Genomic DNA, 14,576 nt, shown 5'->3' with positions numbered 1-14,576 from the left:
GAAGTAAGAGGGATAGGGAGAGACAAAAGGAAGACAGACTGCAACAAACAAGACGGAGGGCATTAATGTGGGGAGGGGGGAGGAGAAGTGCGACACGGCCGCAGCAGGGGGCGGAGCGGGGAGAGCGGCGATGAGGGAGAGACACGGCCGAGTGTGAAGCAGCAGGGGCCTTTGAAGTGAAACTTCACTTCAAAGGAGTGGGAGGAGTGCTGCTGGGGAACAGATGGCGATTTGATGATGTGCACGCGCATTTTAGGTCAATGCGCTTGCGCATTGACCTAACAGCGCACGGGCACAGCATCAAATCGCCAGTCTAGGCAAACCTTGGGTAAACCTTGTTTAAGCGCCTATTGTCTCGCTCAATGCGCATGCGCATTGAGAGGCGAGACCTAAAAATAGCTTCTAACATATACATTTCATTAATAACCAGACGGCACGTAGTGCATTTATTTTCTGTCCTTTAAAAGCACACTCTTCACTGCTCATCTGGTAACTCTCTTGTAATATCACTCAAAAAGAATAAATCTGTGTCACCAAGAAGCTTTAAGTTATTCCATTAGTACAGTTCAAAATACTTTATTCGGTTTATGGAAAGCCATAAAAGCACATATATAAAAATACAAAACATTTAAAATAGTTAAAATAGAGAATAAAAAGGAGAATTTCATTATAAAACATTATCAATCATGCAAAAGTGTCAAGTGGCATGCCGTATAATTAATAAATAAACTGACTTTGTACAAGAAAGGGATAAAATCTAACAGTATAGATCATTTTTAAATAATATCTTACAATAAGTTCGAATGAATTGCCTTACAACCACATAATAAAATTGCTTAGTACTCAGCATGGTTAAAATCAAAGAACACAGTTACAGTTTGGGCCGCTCATTGGCACGCCTCTATTTCCCAATTAGTCTCTTGTGTTTAACCACAGCAGCATTCATCTATAAACAGTTTGGCATTCCACGTCAGTTTGGAACAACTGCACTGCAGATGCTCCAAACCAGCTTTACATTTCCTGATGTTTAAATACCTCAGGAGAGGTCTCAATATTTGTATTCTCTGCTCTTTATTCTACTCGCAAAAGAAGAACATATGCAATTTAGACGGAGGCTCCACTGAATTTTAGGGGCTCATTGCCAGGTCTTTCCCGGATACACATTGGAGGTTTAGGACACCAGAAAATGGGCCGGGCCAGGCCGAGCCTAAATCTTAAGAGATGATGTCTCTGCTGGCCAGGGACCTTAAGCAGGTGTGTCTCAATGCTGGGTGTTGTGCACAGGGGGAGATCTAAATCCACCAACCTTTTCCTCAATTCGCCCACCAGTCTCTTTCCATTAAAAGACCCAAGTAGTTCACTTTTAATCAAGGATTTGGTCAGTTGATCAATACAGGGTGGGTTTTGAAACTATTCCAGAAAATTAATTACTCGTAGATCATCTTTTACCAGCGTGAACCATTTAATTGTATGGGCCCAGACAGACTTAAACTAAACAGTCTGTGATCACCGTTTGCCTGAACCCTGCTTCAGGCCTGGACTAGACAGACATCAACAGCATAGTAGGAGCCACTCTTATTACATTTCCCAGATACTGTGGTCCTAGTTCCTCATGAGCTATGTGTTACATACGTGGGTGCCCCTTTTTTTGATTGTGTTTATCTTCTAGCTGTGAGGGTGACACGAGAGCGATTCTCCATGTGTGTGTGCCATCCTAATCGCTGTAGCAAGTGGTTGCTATGCCGGTTTGTATGATGCCTTTTTGATACGAGGCATCAACGGGTGCTAAACTGCTGGCTCTGGGGCAGGGAGGATGCGAGGTTTGAAAAGCTTTCTGGGGACATATGCATGGTGAGCAGTTTGTACGCCATTGTACTGCTTGATCCTTGCTGTATGCATATCGTGCTGTTTTGTGAAATGTTATTGGAATAAGTCCATGGATTACCTGCAGTCTTCTTTACAATTTACTCAAGCTTTACTTCGTTTGGTATTTCTAACACTGGCGACGAGCGAGCGAAACTACGTTTGTTGTTTGAAGGATTCATTATTGGCACCTGCAACTGAGTTCAGCCTCTAATTTGGATTGGCTAAAACTGCTTCCAAATGGCCAACGGAGTTTCCTCACTGTGATTTGCTTTAACCCCTTGCCTGCTTATGACGGAACCACGCCGTCATGAGCCACAGGCAGCGTGAGCTCATGACAGCGTGGTACCGTCATGCGGCTGCCGCTCCTCCCACGCAGCATTAATTCCCCGCCTGTGCGGGCGAATGAATGAGCGGGCGGGGCAGTGACGGAACCACGCCATCATGAGCAAACTTCGATTTTTATTTAATTTTTTTACTACTCCGACCAACCGTGCAAACGTACTGTATCTTTGACCCAGGCCGGGTCGTTTTTACTTGGGCAAAACCCCGTAAAAACTCAACACATCCTGGGGGAGGAGGCTTGGCAGGATGTGCTTCATTTCAGGACCCCAAGAGCGGCAGGCTCTCAACCCAGGACTCAAGGAACATGTCTCATGCTGGCAACTGGCGAGCAGCCAGTCAGCCATGACACTAGAAGTAGGTCGTTTTTCAGGGGGCATCTCTAAGATGCCCTCTGTGTGCATTTTGCCTTACAACCAACACTGGCATCAGTGTGGGTTTAATGTGCTGAGAAGTTTGATAACAAACTTTCCAGTTTTTAGTAAAGCCATTATGGTGCTGTGGAGTTCGTTATGACAACCTCCCAGCACCATATACTCTTTATGGCATTACTGCACTTACAATGTCTAAGAATTGAATTAGACACTGTAGGGGTACAGGGTTCATGCATCTGTACCCTCACCACTGGTACAGTGCACCCGGCTAGAGCCGTGGCTTACCTATGCCAGGGCAGTGGGTTGTAGGCATGGCACACAGGGATGTGTGCCATGTCTACTTTTCCCTATGTTCTGCACCAAAACACTCCCTGCAATGGCAAGGTATAGGGCCTCTAAGGGTGTCACAAGAAGTGCTCCAGCCCTTAAAGGTCTTACATGGTCACAGTGCCCTTGGTACCTATGGTACCTATTACAAGGGACTTGCATGTGGCCAGAGAGTTGGCAATTGGGTTGTGCAACAGTACAGTTTAGGGAAAGAACATAGGCCTGGGTACTTAGTTGGCAGGAACCCAGGGCATACTCAGTCGAAGTACATCAACTTTAGGCAAAAGTGTGGGGGGGGAGGCAACCATGCAAAAGGGGGGCCCTTTCCTACACCCCAGTCTTGGGAGGGTCAAGATGAAAATATGGCAGCCAGTGAGGTATTTTCCTTAATTATTGGTATTGAGATTTATGTATAATTATATAGTTATCTTTATATGTGTTTTTGGTTGGTGTGTACATTCATTTATTCTTTGCTTATGTTCTATTTTCTTGCATTTCAATTGTGAATGTTTCATTATTATGTGACTTGTAAGTTTTATTTGCATGTGTTTTACCATAATTATCTGCTTGTGTTTTATCTCATGCATTTGAACTTGATTATTATTTGCTTGTGTGTATATATACGTATATTTACATTTGCATGTTGTTTTACCTGATTCATTTAACATCAGGGAAAGTCTTTCTGTTAGAGAGAGTTGCATTAATAAAACCCCGCACTTTATTTTGAAATTGTCTTTTGATATGCCTCATTTTATAAGTTGAGAGCCCCCTTTCCAGGTGCTTTCTCTTGCTTTACCGAGTGCCTCTGCTTGGGAGTGCTGAATTTCTTTCATTTAGGAGTGTAAAGCAAGACAGGTGTATATTCATTTGTGGCCCTAGGGGAGCCTGTTTTTACAGGCTTCTTTCTGAAGCTAGTTTTCTACCCTCTGGCCCGATTTACTTAAGTAATCTGAGACAAAATCCTAACTTTACGACTTTCGGTATTCACAAACGGCATTTAGAAGAAGTAAAGTTAGGATTTTGTCTTATGTTTTGGTCTTAAGACAAAATCCTAACTTAAGTTAAACTTAAGTTAAACTTAAGTTAGGATTTTGTCTTAAGTTTTGGTCTTAAGACAAAATCCGACCTTAAGTTAAACTTAAGTTTGGATTTTGTCTTAAGACCAAAACTTAAGACAAACTTAAGACAAAATCCTAACTGTACTACTCCTAAAAGCCTTTCGTGAATACCAAAAGTCGTAAAGTTAAGATTTTGTCTCAGATTGCTTTTGTGAATCGAGCCGCAAGTTCTTATTTTATAGAGGTTTTTTTTTACTTGTATTGTGCGGATGCACTGTTTCCTTGTACCCTGTTCCACGGGGACCATGTTTTGTGTGCCTTAGAGACATTTTGGCATCTGTTTCAGGTACTTAGTATCCCTTATAGGGACTTCAGCTTATCTGTCTCTGAAAATATAGTGCTTGGGCATTCCGCCTTGCACCAGCTGGCAGCACCATCCCTGGAGGAGGGGTTTCAAACTGGACTCTCTGAAGATCCCTGGGATGGTTTTGCTTGGGTATCTAATTCTAAGATAAGGAATCTGCTGCTAGATCTCTCTATCAGATGAATAAGTTACTCATCTTCAGTAGCGCCTTTAGCGCCTTATCTGGTAGAGACAGGATCGAATCCCAGATTCCTTAACAACACACCCATCCTCCCTGCTCTTCAAATTGCTTGTCTTATATCCTACACGATCCCTTTCTTGGGGAGGGCTTATATGAACTCCGTGGTAGGCGGCACCACTAGCATTGCACTCGACGCAGAGCGGTGTCATTGTGGCGTCGGGAGAGGAAAGTGGTTTGGCGTTGACCGCTGCCGCCTGTCGATTGGATACCGATGCAGAAGGTGGAAATCCTGAAGGGCTGTGCACTTGCGCGGAAATGGATTCAACAATAGAATCAGAAGGCCCAACTGAAGTTGAGGCTGAACCCACCGGCGTGGACAGAGACAAGGCACATTGCACCTTCTAGGGGCTAGGAGTAGGCGAAGACCCAAAAATAGCATGAAGAGAATTATGATATTCTCGCATGGACTTGCCTATATTAACTCCTCCACCAGAGTGGGAAAAGGTGAAAGAGGCTTTATGCTGTGAAGTCGGGAGATGCTGAATTTTAACCGCATGTGCCTGGCCTACCTCGGGTTGTTGATGGAGAGTGACTTCCATTAGAACGGTTCCTGGAGCGGGCCTGCGAACAGACCTGATAAGGAGACCGGGCCGACAGGAAGGCTTGGAAGGACGCGACAGCCGTGCTACTTGGAGCTTCATCTGACATTCCCACAACCCCCTAGGTCAAAGTAGACAACAAGCGTCACACTCCTCTGAGTCATGGTGCTACCCAGGCACCACATACAAATAGAGTAAGGATCTGTGGCTGAGCTTTGCCGACCACAGGACCCACAAGGTTTGAAACATAGACACAGAGGTAGAAGGCACAATGTTCCATCGACGAAAACGTCAAATTAGGCAAAAAAAACGCCTGAGGAACCGCTACTGGATCCACGTTGTTAGCGCAGACCAGAAGAAACTGGCTCAGCATGTCAGGGGATGGCTTATATTGATTCTGTCGACTCACATCTGGAGGCTGATGTTTCTACTGTGTCGCCCTCTACCAAGGTGCATAAATACTGCTGTAATAAATTTCTGGATCCAGTCTGGCGCCTGAGGAGAAGTCTAAGAGAAGGAATCTGCGGCTAGATGTCTCTACCAGATGTACTTGCTCTCTTTTTCTTGGGACCTAAGTATGCCTAAGTATGCCCAAACACGGGGCACAAACACTGACGTAGATTACTTGCTTACACCAGCCAGGACATCAATGTACTGCTGGCATTGGGAGTACACAGATTGGGAGTACACAGATCAGGCGGCAACCTAGATGGTACGAATGGGGTCTTAGGGAAATCCTATAGCGCATCCACAAAAGTTTTTCGCTATCACGTGGTTGGAATGAGGTGTGGGTGGGGACCGGTTCATATTCAATAATGCCTATGCCAGTACAATGGCAACCAGCAGTGGTGGCTGGTGACATTTGAAAGTGGTGAGGCGTAAAAATTTGTGAGTGTACTACGGCGAGCGAGCAAGCCTGAACAACTTAAAGGGGGTTCGGGGTGTTCTCCCCGAGATATTTTTCAAAAAGAGAGTGGGCAAACTGGGACATCGTAAGGATTTTGGGGTCCCTGGGCAAAACATATTAAGGGGGGGCCCGGCCTGTTAGGAACTGCTTTAAATATATGGTCCAGTTTCAGCTCTTTCATGCCCTTTTTAGGTCCAGCTGGTGTTAGCAGCGCGAAGCGCTGAGTCCAGCGAAAGACCTTATGTTATTCACTTGCTGGGAATGTTGGTTAGGGGATAGGCATGCGCAAGCCCTCGGCGATTTCACCTCGTGGACGCGCACATACAGCCCTGCACCGTGCACATCTCCTGTCCCACATTCCCAGCAAGTCAGACTCTCGCAATCTCGCGCACACACACATAGCCACACTCACGCATGCACACACACACACACGCACACACACACACGCACACACACACACACACACACACACACACGCATGCACATGCACACACACACACGTTTGCACACGCACATGCGTGCGCATACACACACACACACATACACACAAACGCGCGCACGCGCGCCGAGGAAGGGAGGGTGTAGTCTGCATCTATGGGAGTGATCAAGAGTGGATTCCAGAGCCCGCTCCTGCGCGGCCCCCCGCGGGGTCTCCCTCTCACCTGCTTTCGATAGCCGCTCCTCACCGGGTAGCTGCTGTTGGGGACAATCATTCCTGGAGCGCTGGGCCCTCGGTTCCCGATGGATGGGTGGGCGGGCGGGGGCGGCCCGGCCAGGGGCTCCCCAGCAGGGACAGGCTGACAACTTCCATTCTGCTAACTTTCTGCATCCGGCGGGGCAGGATGGCGGCGGGGCAGGATTCTGACCCCGAGCAGTATTAGGTATCCCATACAGTCCCGTAGCCCCTGCCCTTCGGCCGCCTCCAGGGCTCCGCCCTGCTAGTGCGCCATTGGCTGAGCGCCCCTCAGAGCTGGCTCGTCCCCAGAGCTCCCTGCTAGTCCCGCCTCTTACTGAAAGGAGTGTTTGGAAGTTTCTACTTAGCATTCCATTCTAGGCCCCAAACCCCTATGTTAATGACTTGTTCCAGGTTGAAGGTCGTCTGCTGCTGCTGCTTTGTGTCAGTGCATTATTTAGTTGGTTCAGGGGGGTTCTAATCGCGGTTGGGCAAGCGCGCCGAGTGCTGCGTGCTGCTGCACTTGGATCAGACGCTTGCCCAGCAGGTAGCTTTAAACTACTTTTCATCGCAGTTTTGTCTTTAGAAATTAACTTAATGTGGATTAAAATTGAATTTCCGGGATCTCTCACTGCGAGGTCCTTATCAGTTACAGTATACAGCAACATTGCAAAAGAGCATTCTGTATTTGATTTTCTTGAAGCGAGTGGAAAGCTTGGCAGTGTGTGATTTTATTGGGTCCTGTGACATGTAGCAAACAATCATTTGCATTTGGGATGATGAATCCCAAATGCAAAAATTGCGCTCGCAAAGGGCCAGATTCTCAGAATCTGGCCCTTTGCAAGCGCAATTCGGCTTGATGAATCAGGCTGATTGTTATTTGTAATATCAATACATCTAAGTCACGTAAATACAAAACATGTTGCATTACAAATGCTATAGGTGTCACATTTTCAAAAGTTAAAAGTATTGGCATTGTAAATGACAACGCTATTAATTTAGCTATTTTCAAAACCAACACATAAATAAAAAAATTGTCATTTACAATACCAATAGTTCAAACTTTCCTAATGCGAGACCTATTGCATTGCAAATGCTTGTTGACCAGGTCAGTGAGAATGCACAGCCATTCCTCCAAAATTCTAAATGTGTTTACATCTACAATATTCATGGATAGTGATGTCTTGTGTTTTCAATATTTCAACACAACAGCAGCTCACTAATATTAATGCAAATAATCTATATAATGCCTTCCCGTTTTTTATATGTGTGTGAGCTACTGTTTTGATCTAAAATTAACTTTTTTAAGGATGTTGCAGGAAATGTAAACTAATATTTATCTGCAAAAATGTCACTCTGAAATAGAATAGCCTCCCACATCACCCACACTAAAATAAATGTCAGGAAATCGGTATTCAAAGAATTCTGTTTAGGAAGGTCTGGAGAACCGAATAAAATATCTAAAACTCTAAGTGGTTACAAATAGAAAACTGTAATCAGTGAATTTATACTGCGCTAAACTCAAAACACACTCTCAGTTATTTTGGCACATCAATCAAGGAATTTATTATAGGGTGGAAAGCAGAGGAGCACTTACAATAGCGTCAGGACCGAGTTATACTCTACAGAAAAGTCAGAAATGTGTGGGAATAGATCGTAAAATAGAAATAAATGGTGCGATAATGGGCATCCTTCGTAGCAAATGGTTCCCGTGGGAAAGAACAAGCTCCTCTGTTTTTGCTACAAAACGGCGGTATCTCAGTGCTGCCCTTTGCACAGACCACGACCTTTCACTGGGCCCCAAGGACGCGCAAGAGTCAGCCTCAGCTGCACTGGACATAGACAATGACCTTCAGCACTGGGAGGCGACCTAAGAATGGCACCAGTTGCCAACTGTAAAATAGGGATGGTGGAAAGCATCCAAATGTTTTAAACATAAAGCAACGCAATGGAAACACAAGAAAATGAGAGGGCGAAGGAGAAAATAATGGAATAATGACATTGAGCATCATCGAAAGATCAGACAGAAAGAGCCAGTAATCAAAGACACTAAAACACAAAACTCTGTTCATCTCAAATGGAGCGGCTATCTTCATGCGGAATATTGTGCCATAATGAAAGTCGTTTTACATATAAATGATGTTATCTGCTTTCTTTCATTCTGGCTGCCTGCTCAGTGCGCGCTTTATACACAGTGCTTAATTTGTGCCGGTGCTTAGCGCTGGCATCTATTTGCCGGGGCTACTGAATTTTAATCCCCTGTGCGATGGGCTCGTAATTCCTAAAAATAAAGGTGCTTACCTGCTACCATTCAAAACGTCCGGCCTCGAAGGAGGCTTCAGTTCAGATGCATGTCTGCCTGATATGTCAGGCCCTCCCATGGGTCCAGGCATGATGACTGCATCACGCTAGTGATGTCAGTCGTGCACGCCTCCCTGAGTATGCCACTCCCATTGGTTAATTATATTTGAGGGCTGATGACGTGCTTGAGCTGGGCTCTAGGCAGGCTGGGCCTGGAAAGTTCTGGTCTGTCTCAGGCTCAGACCAACCAATGGGACATTGGAAGTTTTGAATTGCAGCAGGTATTGTAGTAGACCATTATTATGGCGCACATGGGTTTGAGGGCTGGGGTTGCTTGACCAGTTAATTCAAACATAAACATAGCTCACCTCTCATTCCTTCAAGGCATATGTATTCAGTTTAGTAATGGTATCTAGAGAGTTATGAAATTTGTAAACTACTTAATATAAAATATATTCTAATTTGCCAATGGAGTAGTTTAATTTTTATCAGCTCTGGCTGCAGGTCACAGGTACGTGTGAGGTCGAAAAACGAGTGAAGGAAATGGGACTAGAGGATAGATGTTTGTGAAAAATCGGACAACTATTATGAGTGTTCAATTAATGGTGCTACCAGGCAGGCAACTAGAGCCAAATTTCGGGGGGGGGGCTGAAAAATATTTCGGGAAGGGGGCTAATTCTTCCAACTATAGACAGAGTGGCTGTAAGAAGGGGTGAACAAACAACAAACCCCTCATTTACAAGGAAATGGTCTTTTAAAGACCTGTTAAGTACTCGGGTGCGGGTGCAATTAGATGCTCGCCAGCCCGCAAAGCTGTATCAGCCCGGGCTGACACACGACAGGGGGGGAGGGGGGGCTGAAGCCCCGTGAGCCCAATGGGTGTTGCGCGCCTTGGTGCTACGGTAGGAGTAATTAAAAAGTGCGTAGTTTACCTTTTTTAACATCTTACATGAAGCACTGAACTGAATCCAGCGGAAGCAGGACAGAAATGACAAATTTTTACTTTTGCATGCTATTGCTCGTGGGATGGGGCCACCCCACAAAATCACAGCGCAGTCCCTGTTAGACCTCGCCTCGGTGTGCACAGCATTGTATAAAAAAAACTGCCAGCATGTACAAGCACCCAAGGCTTTAAGTGGGGGGGGGCTGTGAGGGGCTGAGCCCCCCCCAGTTTTTTGGGGGGCCTCTAAAGGGGGCTCGATTTTCGGGCCTCAAAGGTAGGGTGAGCAGATGTCCCGGTTTTTGTTTGATGTTACTAGTGTGGGTAACATGTCTTGATAGTGAAATATTGCCAATTTCGTTTTTCACTATTGAAAGGCTATCTTGCCCATAGGATAACATGGGGAATGCTGTGTGACATTTTTACCTGCATATCTTCCCATAACGGCAAGATAGACAAATGGAATCTGGTATCCCTGAACTCAGAATTTAATAACACATCCTTTAGTGGAGATGGTTTTTAAATACTAAGTTTGGAAATAGCACGTTGAGAAAGTGGCTATTTTCCTGTTCAATCTTTCTGTGTGCCTCTGCCTGGTTGTGTATTGACGGTCTGGTTTGTCAGACCCCCCAGGATATAGCGGCATGTGTTAGCAAATTTAGCGGCACAAATATGGAAATTTAGCAGCACAAATATGGAAATTTTGCGGCATTTTGCAGCACTTTATTTTGCAATTTATGCCTCCGGAGCCCGCCGCACACTGGGCATACGGCGGGCCCCTCCTGGCATTCGTTTTTTTTTTATTGTTGGTTGGGCTCTCCGTGTGCCCAGTGTGTGGCGGGCTCCGGGGGCATAAATTGCAAAATAAAGTGCGCAAAATGCCGCTAAATTTCAGTGTGTACTTCCCTTTTCCCCGCCCTATTGTACTATTGACATAGTCGCTTATGAGGTTCTTTTGTAGAATGGGTCAGGCAGTCACACATTTTGTAAATATGCAACTCTTTGGAGGTTTTTCACATTCTGCACGGATGTTCTGCCCTATGGAAATGAAGGAATTCATAATGTGAGTGTAGGCAGAAACTGTCAGGCTTCGGGTCCAGGACTCTTCAGAATTACACCGATGATGTTATGGGTTCCATCTCATGACGTCCCCGGAGTCTGAAGTAATATACACAGACTACCAGGATAGTCACACGAGGGAATAATAAGAAGACAGAGAGATAGAAAGCCAGGAAGGAAAGGAAGGGAACAGCGGGGAGGGAGATCTGAAACGACAAGTAACAGATGTTCAAATACATATAACAAAACCACACTTCTTTTCCCCTATGTTAGGGCTAGTGTCTACCCCCTGCCTACCTGTAAAGAAAAATACGATGGACTATATCTAGGAGAGTTCAAGGGATGGAACCTGGACTTTGGATAACTGGAAATGAGAAAACAGGAATTTTAACATAGGTCTGACATGCGGGACTCAGATTATATATATATGTATCAACTTGGGAACACACCTGAAAACATTGTTCTAGTGCTTAACCAAACCCACTGACAGTTCCTCCCGTTCGTTCTCTCCTATAACGAATAAACAGGAACACAGATAAATGGCAGCTTCGAACGTTAATACGTCTTAACCTTGAACACTGCTGGTGAAGATTTGAGATAATGGGTTTTTGCTACAGCCGTAACAAAGAAACAAGGTGCCGCATAAAAATGTCCTTGCACCAAACCCAACACAGAATACCACAACAATAAGTTCTCTGTCTGTACTCAATGCACTGGGTATCACTTCACAATTCCAACAGGTGAAGTACTGGAGAAAGAAACCACCAATAGCTCTTACGTCAGAGCCCTATCAAGGAATCCTTTTAGGTGATTAGATGTAAAGAACCAAAAGGGTTTAGCAGACCACGCGACTCTTAGCCTCAGAGCCCACAGTCTCTCAAGAAGTTCAATTAGTTGTAGAGTTCCACCAAAACAACCTGTGTATTCCTTTGATACACGGAGCGAGTCAAAATACCTCAAGCAGGAGAGATATTTACCAAGTCAAATGTAATAAACAACTCTACGATTCCGTAGATTCTGACCCATAGCAAGGATGAAATCAAATGCTGGATTATGTCGGAACGGCCTTACCGGACTTCTGGAACTGCCACCAGAACAAAACGAATTATCGGCAGCGATTCTGGTCGAACCGGCTCGCTTTACTTCCTGGTATGCGTCACGACGTACGTGACGTCTGGCTCTCCGTCTCTCCCGTGCAGGCCTGCCGGGAGTTGTAGTTCCAGCCTCCCGCCGACTCAAGTACTGCGGAAAGAAGAGTTCGTGGCGGGCCGGGTTACACAGATAACGGCCGCCGCGAATCAAAACAAGAGAATCAGAAATGAAATGACAGAAACAGTCTGCAGGGAGGTACCAATTGAGTATCACATGTGAAGAAGCAACAAAAGTTGATGCCACACAAGGGTGTTTTTTTAGAATAGAAGCTTCTAGTAGGCAGATATTATAACAGGCTAGAAAACAGGGAAGTCAGTCATGGGATGAACTACGGACATACTTTTTACTGGTATCTCTAGCATAAAATGGCCCTGCTTTTGGCGGAAGACAGCCAGCTTGGTGCCTTTATTGTGGGAGTGTGTTTAAGGAGATTCTATATGGTTATGGTGCCCGAATTTAAGATCTTGTACAATGAGGTGAAGGAATACTGATGAAAGCCTACTAGTAGGTTATTGCAGTAGTCAAGCTTACTAAGTATTCATGAATTGAGACAAAGCCTCAAACAATGTCAGAATTGCAATCTGCCTGGTTTAAAGGCCACCAGCAAGGCCATACCTGCAATCTTACTTTCACCGGAAATGAAGAAGTGCTGATTTTGCGGGTACTTTTTTTTGTAAAAATTGTGAATTTTTACAAAAGTGCCGATTTCGGTGCACTTTTGTAAAAATCGCAGTATTTTAAAAAAAGTGCCGATTTCGTTGCAAACCGCGAAATCCTGGAGGGTCTGGTTTGTGAGTGACAGGGGCTGGGGGCGGCTCCAGGAGGCTGGCTGAGTAAGCACAAGGCTGAATAGACCCATCTGCATGTAGAGTGGTGGGAGGAGTAGCACCTGGGTCTCAATAGGCATTGTGCCTGCCTGCCACAATGCTGGCTCCACCTCCTGCGGTGCTTCTGATGGCCCTGGCCCACACTCACAAAGGATGAAGAGGTGCACAGGCAGAATATACCCAGAAGTGGTTTAGATTGGGTCCAGGACCCCTCACACAAGAAGAACAAAGACTTTTGGGGTATAAAAGTAGGACTGGAGCCCCAGGAAAAATAGATTAGGAAACTTTGTGATCAAGAAGGAATCCATGCTGAGTCTATGGGAGATGACCTACAGTTACTGTGATTGCTGAGGAAGGGACTGTCTGCTGTGTGCTGTCTCCCCCTAACTTGAAGAGGAGCTGTGCTGTGTGCTCTGCCCGTCTCCAAGGACCTAAGAAGAGCTGGGAACTCAGGGATACAGGCGTAAAGACAGCTCTCCTAAGCTACTTCGAAAAAGTTGGACTCACAAAAAGTCTGCTACATGATATCTTGATTGCAGTATGTTCAGATGGAGCAGCAGTAATGTTTGGGAAAAAGGAGGAGTAGTAGCATTGCTGAAATCAAAATTCCCAAATCTTGTACTGACATGGCACTGTTTAGCTCACAGACTAGAACTTGCTGTGGCAGATACAGTTGATGAGGTTGCCGGGGTCAATCACTTCAAGATTTTCAAGGACTCATTGTAAGCCACATACAGCATGTCACCTAAAAACGAGAGAGAGCTAAATCTGGCCACCAGCGAGCTATGTGTACAGCTTCAGAAGTTAGGGAAAATGCTTGATACTAGATGGGTAGCATCCAGTTACAGATCTGGGAAAGCTGTTTGGAACTGCTTCTCTGCCTTGTGCAAACATTTTGAGAATGCTTCTAAAGACCCAGCCAGACCCATAAGAGACCGGAGTAAGTATGAAGGTCTCTTGAAGAAGCTTACATCCTATTCTTTTATCAGAGATTTGGGGGTAACGTGAGATGCACTTCAAGAGCTCAAAGTGTTATCACTCTCCTTACAGAGGAGGGACATTACAATTGTTAATGCACACAGACTTTGGTTAGTCAAGTACGTATATTTAGAGCAATGAAGGACTCACCAGGAGAGTTTGCCTCTGCGTCTCAGAGAGCAGTTGACGAGGGCAAATTTAAGAATGCTCCTCTTTTCCATGGTAGAATTAACTCTGTTGCCCTTAATCCAAATCAGTTTTACCAAAGTCTGTCTGTAAATATCAATAAACAATGTGCCCCGGATTCTGGGAAAGAACTTATAGCCAGCTTCAGTGTTCTAGATGCCGGCAACTTGCCTTCTGGCGATGAATGCATTCTTTATGGTGAAACAGAGATCCAGAAACTGTGTTCAGAGTTTCAGCTGCCAGCAAGAGATACTATCCAAGCTTTTAGACTTTTCAAAGATTTCGGTGGAAAAAAAAAACCCTGAAGCATTAAAAAAGTTAGTAGTTTGCATGGAAACCCTGCCAGCAAGTAATGCGGATTGCGAGAGAGGTTTCAGCACAATGAACTTAATTGCTAGTCCAACAAGGGCCTCTCTTCTTGTAGAGACCATTTCTTCATGCCTAT

Source organism: Lissotriton vulgaris, chromosome 8 (genome assembly GCF_964263255.1).
Source record: "Lissotriton vulgaris chromosome 8, aLisVul1.2, whole genome shotgun sequence".
Taxonomy (NCBI): Eukaryota; Metazoa; Chordata; class Amphibia; order Caudata; family Salamandridae; genus Lissotriton; species Lissotriton vulgaris.
Note: the sequence above shows the minus strand (reverse complement) of the source record.